This window comes from Nannospalax galili, unplaced genomic scaffold, assembly GCF_000622305.1.
Source record: "Nannospalax galili isolate Female #2095 unplaced genomic scaffold, S.galili_v1.0 scaffold75, whole genome shotgun sequence".
In the NCBI taxonomy this organism is placed as follows: Eukaryota; Metazoa; Chordata; class Mammalia; order Rodentia; family Spalacidae; genus Nannospalax; species Nannospalax galili.
This window is the reverse complement of record NW_008339433.1, coordinates 5,216,916-5,222,915: the sequence shown is the minus strand read 5'-3', so window position 1 is coordinate 5,222,915 and position 6,000 is coordinate 5,216,916. Positions and strand designations below refer to the sequence as shown.

The 6,000-nt window shown below is 48.2% G+C and overlaps 1 protein-coding gene across 5 annotated transcripts in view; it reads left to right on the top strand.

The window, feature by feature from the left end:
- Positions 1 to 577: 577 nt before the first annotated feature.
- The window catches only part of Stag2 (stromal antigen 2), a 141,259-nt gene continuing 135,836 nt past the window's right edge, over positions 578 to 6,000 (top strand). Inside the window, exon 1 of one of the 5 annotated variants that reach the window (XM_008833914.3) lies at positions 578 to 820. The gene's annotated coding sequence lies outside the window, so the exon portion shown is untranslated. Of the gene's footprint in view, positions 821 to 1,699; positions 1,853 to 1,994; positions 2,111 to 6,000 lie in introns of those variants that run through there. The other 4 variants (XM_008833912.3, XM_008833913.3, XM_008833916.3 and 1 more) reach the window with 4 other exon arrangements.

Sequence of the window (6,000 nt, the reverse complement as noted above, 5' to 3'; positions counted from 1 at the left end):
TGGGCTCTTTTGGTGGGAACTGGGGGGGGGGGGTACCAAGAGGGAAACTGGAGTAGGGGAAAAAGAAGCGCGCGGCCCCTCGCTGGGGAGTATCAGGGGAGAGGACTTGGAAGGGTGTTACCCGACTGGGCTGCCACCCTTCGCCCGGTACACCAAGCCTCAGAATTCCCACGGCCTGGGGCCCCCGCGGTGGGGACCGTGGAGCCGCGGCTCCATCCAGTCCGCGCGGGGCGGAAGCGCGTCCCAACGAATGAGTGAGGCGCGGACACGGCATCTTGTTTACCCCAGTCGGCGGCGCGCCCCTACGGGCGCCGAGTTCGCCCGAAGGCGTCGGAGACACTGAAGCCAGGAGTCGGGCGGCAGCGATTGGTCGGGGACTGGGAGGACGCGGCGGGGCGGGAGGCCTGGGAGTCGGTCGCTGCAGTGGCAGCTCTCCGCCGCTAGATGCCGCTCCCTCCCAACAGGAGCCGGACGCGGGTTCGTGGCCGACAGATGGCGCCTGCGCGTTCCATTCGCCTCCAAGTCGCCGAAGAGCGAACACCCCAAACAATCCCGAAGCGCCACCAAAAAAAAAAAGAAAAAAAAAGAGAAAAAAAAAAAAACCCCGCCGGATCCGACCGCCACTTTCAAAACCCCCCCACCGCTCTAGAACCGCGGGAGCTTCCGTCCCCGAGTAGAAATCGAGGGTGTAAAGAAGAAGAAGGGGAAAAAAAAATCTTGTACCAGCCCAGGGGTGAAGAAGCCCCCGGCCTGAGAAAGAAGGAAGGAGTGGGGGAGGCCAACAGCCTTGCCGCCGCCTCCGTGTACGCTGAGGGGGGAGGTAAGTTACAAAATGGCGGAGGCGAAGCTTCTAGAAGTTTGGAGGGGCATCCGGAGGGCGCGCGGCCCACCGAGAGCTGTGTGTGCTAGAAATCGGGCGGAGAACGTGGAGTTGGGAAGGAGGAGGGCAGAGGCCCGGCGCGCTGGGGCCATGTTGCGGCTCTTCCGGTGTCCTGCGGCCCGGAGGGGGAAGCCATGGAGTGCAGCTCGGGCCGGGCGGGGACGGAGTGTGGTCCTAGCCACCGGCACTCCGGGGCCGTCCTCTCCGCTCCCAAATCGTCTCCCCAAGACTTGCGAGGAACTTGCAGTGCCCCCCGATCCTGCCTACCTCCTCCTCCCAGAGTGGCTTTCTAGCGCAGGACCGTCCTTTCCACTGCCCTCGCCGAAGCTCGGGCTCCAGTCCCTCGCCCAACTCTCCCTCGGGGCCTCGGCGGCGGACAGCTCCCCCCCCCGCCCGTGGCCCAAAATGGAGAACGCTGAGCGGCGCAAGATGGAGGCTCCGCGTCTCCGCGTCGCGCTCCACGTCTCTCCCTCTCCTCCCGCGGGCTCTTAAGCAGCTTGGGGAAAGAGCCCCAAACTGGAGGTGGGGTGGGGTGCCAGCCCTTGTCAGGAGGGGAAGAAAAGACGAGCCCGGCGAGGCCGCAGCAGGGCCTGGGGGGGCGGGGAGCGCGCTGTGATGGTGCGGGGAAGGAAGAGAGCAAAATGGTGGTGCTGGGAACCTGGGGGGGAGGGGAGGCCGAGCAGCCTCGCTGCTGTCTATTTGGGCCTCGGACCGAGGGAGGCGAGGGAAAATCTACTCTGCTCACACCCCTCCCTCGTGCCCCCTCCCTTCTCCCTTCCCCTCCTTCCTTCCCTTCCCTCCCCTCCCCTCCCTCCCTCTCTTCCTCCCTTCCTAGAGAGGGAACAACATTCATGTGACGGGCCCCTCGGCTTCTCTCCCCCGCCCCATCATCTCCAGCGCGTGGTGGGGGAAACTGCTTGGGCATAGCGGTTGGCATCGATCTCTCCATCCCTTCCGAGGCCCCCGACTTCGGTCAGTTTGGCTTCGGGCAGCAATTTTGGAAAATCGGCTGTTGTCCGGTGGCGTCGGGCCCCCCGCGCGCGCAGACCTTGCCCTGGAGGGGGCCCTGCCTGCCTGGCATGGGCGGAGGGGGGAAGGGCGGGAGTGGAAGGCTGTTTGTTGGGGGGTTTTGGCGCCACTTTTGTTTTAGTTTTAGTGCTGCTTTTTTCGTTCCCACCCCCAACCGCACTGTCTTTCTCAAGGCACGAACTGAGCTGATCCTTGCCCCAGGTAGGCAGCCTCTGTCTTCCCTCCACACTTTTATTCTTGCTTGAGGGCGACTTTCTCTTTTCTTCTCTCCTGGATCCGGAGATCTATGGACTGCAATTTTAGAAGGAAAAGGGTCGGATGGGCCATGGGAGAGAGGAGGTGTGGGAAACAGCATCAAGTAGTTCCGCAAAACTTTGAGCCCCGTTCCCATTTTCTCCTGGCCTAGAATCGTAACGTATTGTTGATTTTCGGCCTTTTTTTTTTTTTTTCCTCTTCCCGTCGCGAGAATGTCTTGTTTTGCCTTTAGTTTTTTTTTTTTTTATAAATCGTTGTACTTTCGACATTTAGTTTCCTCTCCTCCTCGGCGTATATCTCATTTTATTTTTAATCCTCAACGGTGATGGCTTATCGTGTGATTTTTTTTTTTTCGGGCTTTGGTGTTCGAGTTTAATTTTTAATATTGCATTTAATAGTTTCATCCGGTCTAGGAGACTTTCCCCTCCACGGCCTAGGATGTTTTTTATGTTGCTGCCTACCCCTCTCCCTCTCCGTCCTCCTTTCTCCTGGATGTCGTTTTTAAATTGAGGGTCCTGTTTTTTGATGAAATGGCTTATTTCCAGTTTCCGTGCTATGTCTACGAGAAACTTTTGATCTGTGGGGTTAGGTTGAAGTGGAGGAGAGCTTGTGTTGCTTTGCAATGGTTCCGTAAAATGCGCGGGCCGCCTCCCCCCGACCCCCGTCAAACCCCATCTTTCCTTCCCAGCGGACTGGAAATTCCGTACCCCCTTTCTCCCACAGACCGCCGTATTTCTCAGCAGCCACACCCTGTATATGTCTCTGTGGATTGGACTCATTATCAGCTTAATTTAGTGACTCTTAAACCACCATGATGGGACTTGCTTAAGCACGAAGCTTCTTTTCCTGTTCAGTCCTAGTGGTTAGTGTCGAAAGAGGAATAATCGAGGTTTCTTGATGAAACCTGGTGCGGTCCAAGCTCTGCCTTTTTTTTTTTTTTCTGTTGTCTTTTTTTCCTACTCCGGGCTGTTGGCGGTGTCAGCACCGCTGCTGGGGGCGGGGGGTGGAGGGGAGAAAGAGTCGGGTTACCGAAGTGCGTCATTCCTGGCTCTAGCTCGGCCTGCTCGGGAGCTGCTGGTGTTTGTTACTGTCCTCGCTGCACTTTCCTGCCAACCTTCTCTCTCTGCGTATTGGTTAGGAGCAAAAGCAGGAGGCGGTCTCCCAATTCTGTCTGGAGCCCAGCGCGTTGCGTTTTAAGGGTATATGTGAACTTATTATGTTTTTTTTTTAATGGCTCTGGAAAGTGGATATATTTCTGTTTAATGACATACAATTCAGGTAGTTTAGACTTGCTTTCATATATTTTCCAGTGAACAGTGGGGTTAATTTTGAACATTTTAAACCACTTACGTCAAAATGCCTGGTTTTCTTTCTGCATTGATATCAGTCTATAATTAGGGATCAGAAGGACCAGTTAAGGCGTAAGTGTTCAGCGGTTTTTCAAGTGGTTGAATTGTAATTTCGTGACACATTATGTTAAATAGTCTTTTTTTTTCCGTTTTCAGCTCAGGTGCTGTGTGAATGCAAGCTAATTGCAAATGTTTAAGTTCATTTTCACCTCCTATTTCTATTTATCCTTTTAAATATAATTTAAAATATACCCACTGGGTTTGATGAATTTGATTAAAATTCTTAAAGACGGTGATTCCTTTGTTTTTAACTGAATTCTTATATTTTGCACCCTGTCTAGGCATTGTGTATAAGTTCATTGTTAGATTCTTCTGAACTTGCTAGTTTGATACTTTTGTTATCTTAGGGTTTTTCTCCGGGTCCTTTTTGAGCACTATCTTCCTCTTCATTCTCTTTAAGGATAATACTGAGGGGAGGTAGTAGGAGGAGGTAGAGATGAAACAGAAGTGGCTGTTGAGTTGATTATTGTAGCCAAATGAGTTCAGAAGGACTGGCTCATTGTTAACTCACTCAGCTTCTCTGGCTGTACTTGAATATTTCCATAGTTGAGGAGAAATAATTTTGAAGAAAAATTTCCCAAGTTTTAAATTTTGATGTCATGACTTCTATTTACATATCAAAATTATTGACACAGGAAACTTAGTCTTGTGTGTAAGTAATTACATAATGCCTAGCAGACAAACTCAAAAAAGAATATTTGAACAGACCCAGTATAGAACAAACATCACTTCTTAGAAATTCGTTAGACTTTAAATGTTTGTAACTTAGTCTAAATGTGATGCCCTTTGAGTTTCCTTTTGATTTTTTTAATAGGAAATTCCATTTGCAAATGTGAAAAATGGTGCTTGGTGTCTGTTTCATCGAGTTGTAGTTACAGTGAGTCAGTATGAGAGGGATTTACTATTAATAGGAGGGGCTTTAGCAGTGACAGTGGAAGGGACTGGGTGCCACAGGGAGCATTCCTGGTAGGAAGACTGACATAGCCGAATTCAGTTTCAGTATTTGCTGTTTAATGACTAGGTAGAAAAGTGGATTGGAGAAGAAATGTATTTATTAGCTATTCCTGCCCTCTATGAAATAACTGTAGTATTGTACCTGAGGCTGGTGGGCATGATAGAGAGGGTTGTTTTTATTTTTTATTTTTATTTTTGGTGTTTTTGAAGTACGGTCTCCCTGTAAGCCCCAGCTGTCCTGGAACTCACTATGTAGACCAGGCTGGCCTTGAACTCACAGAGATCTGCCTGCCTCTGCCTTCCAAGTGCTGAGACTATAGGCATGTGCTACCACACCCAGTGAGAAGGTTGTTTTTAAACCAATAGGAAATTCAGTGTTTACTTCCAAATGATTTGAGTAATCCCCCTCCTAACAGTCTGGGGTTCTAGCTACTTAAAAGTTGGTATGCAAACAATTTTTAATATTTCCTTTAAAGAACATTCTTAACTTTACCATCAACAATAAAAGTGCAATTAAAATTAAGACCCTTGGTCTCCTTAAGTAGTGTATTTGTTCCTAAAGTGCAAGGTAAGTGCCTTCTTTTCTGCAGTTTGGTATTGTTCAGTGTTTATTTTTCCCCTGTGAGATGTGTTTTTGAATATATGTTAAAGTTCTGAAGAGAATCCAAAATAATGGATATTTAATTTTTGTTTGGTAAAGTATGTTGCCTAACCATTTTTTAAAATCAAACTTTCACCCTCATCTGGGAACAAACATTTCAGAGCTGTTATCATTTGCCTTCCATAATTCCATAGTCATATTGACTTGTAGAAGGATATTAAGCCAGAGTCCGGGTTTCACATTTTTATTCCTATGCAAATATTTTTAAGTAGATGATGGAGATGTGGCATCAGATTTGATTTATTGTTGGTGAGGCAATAGCAAAACTACCAAACCAGCAAATTAAGAGTTTGGCAGCTTTGAAGTTTATTTTGGTTTTTTTAAAGTCCAAATGCGAATAAGATCTTAATGAAATTAAATTATGCATTTCTTTTTTATTGTTTCTGTGAAGTAAAATTGGAGGCTTGGCCCAGGATCAGGCTCAAATCCCTTTCTTTGGAAATACGGGGTTAGAGGTGAAAATACATCATGGTTACTTTAGTAATGCCTAACATTCTGCATGTTTGACACCATCACCAGTGTCCTGTGGGAAGGTAGGAAGCAGTGAATGGCATTGCCATTTTGCTTTCGGTTCTTTATAATAGATGGAACACTTCAGCTTCTGATGGTGGAGGATAATTTTTGAACTTAAAGCTTACATTACATTAAAATTTACGTTTTATTATTTAGAGGAGCACTACTTTGGGAGTGGGGAGAATAAATAGCAAAAGAAAGGTCCAGTCCAATTAGCAGTACACTATTGGGGATAGTCCTTGTTAGCTATTAGTGTATATTGAAATGTGAGTAATTGTTGGAAAAATAGAGGCGCTATA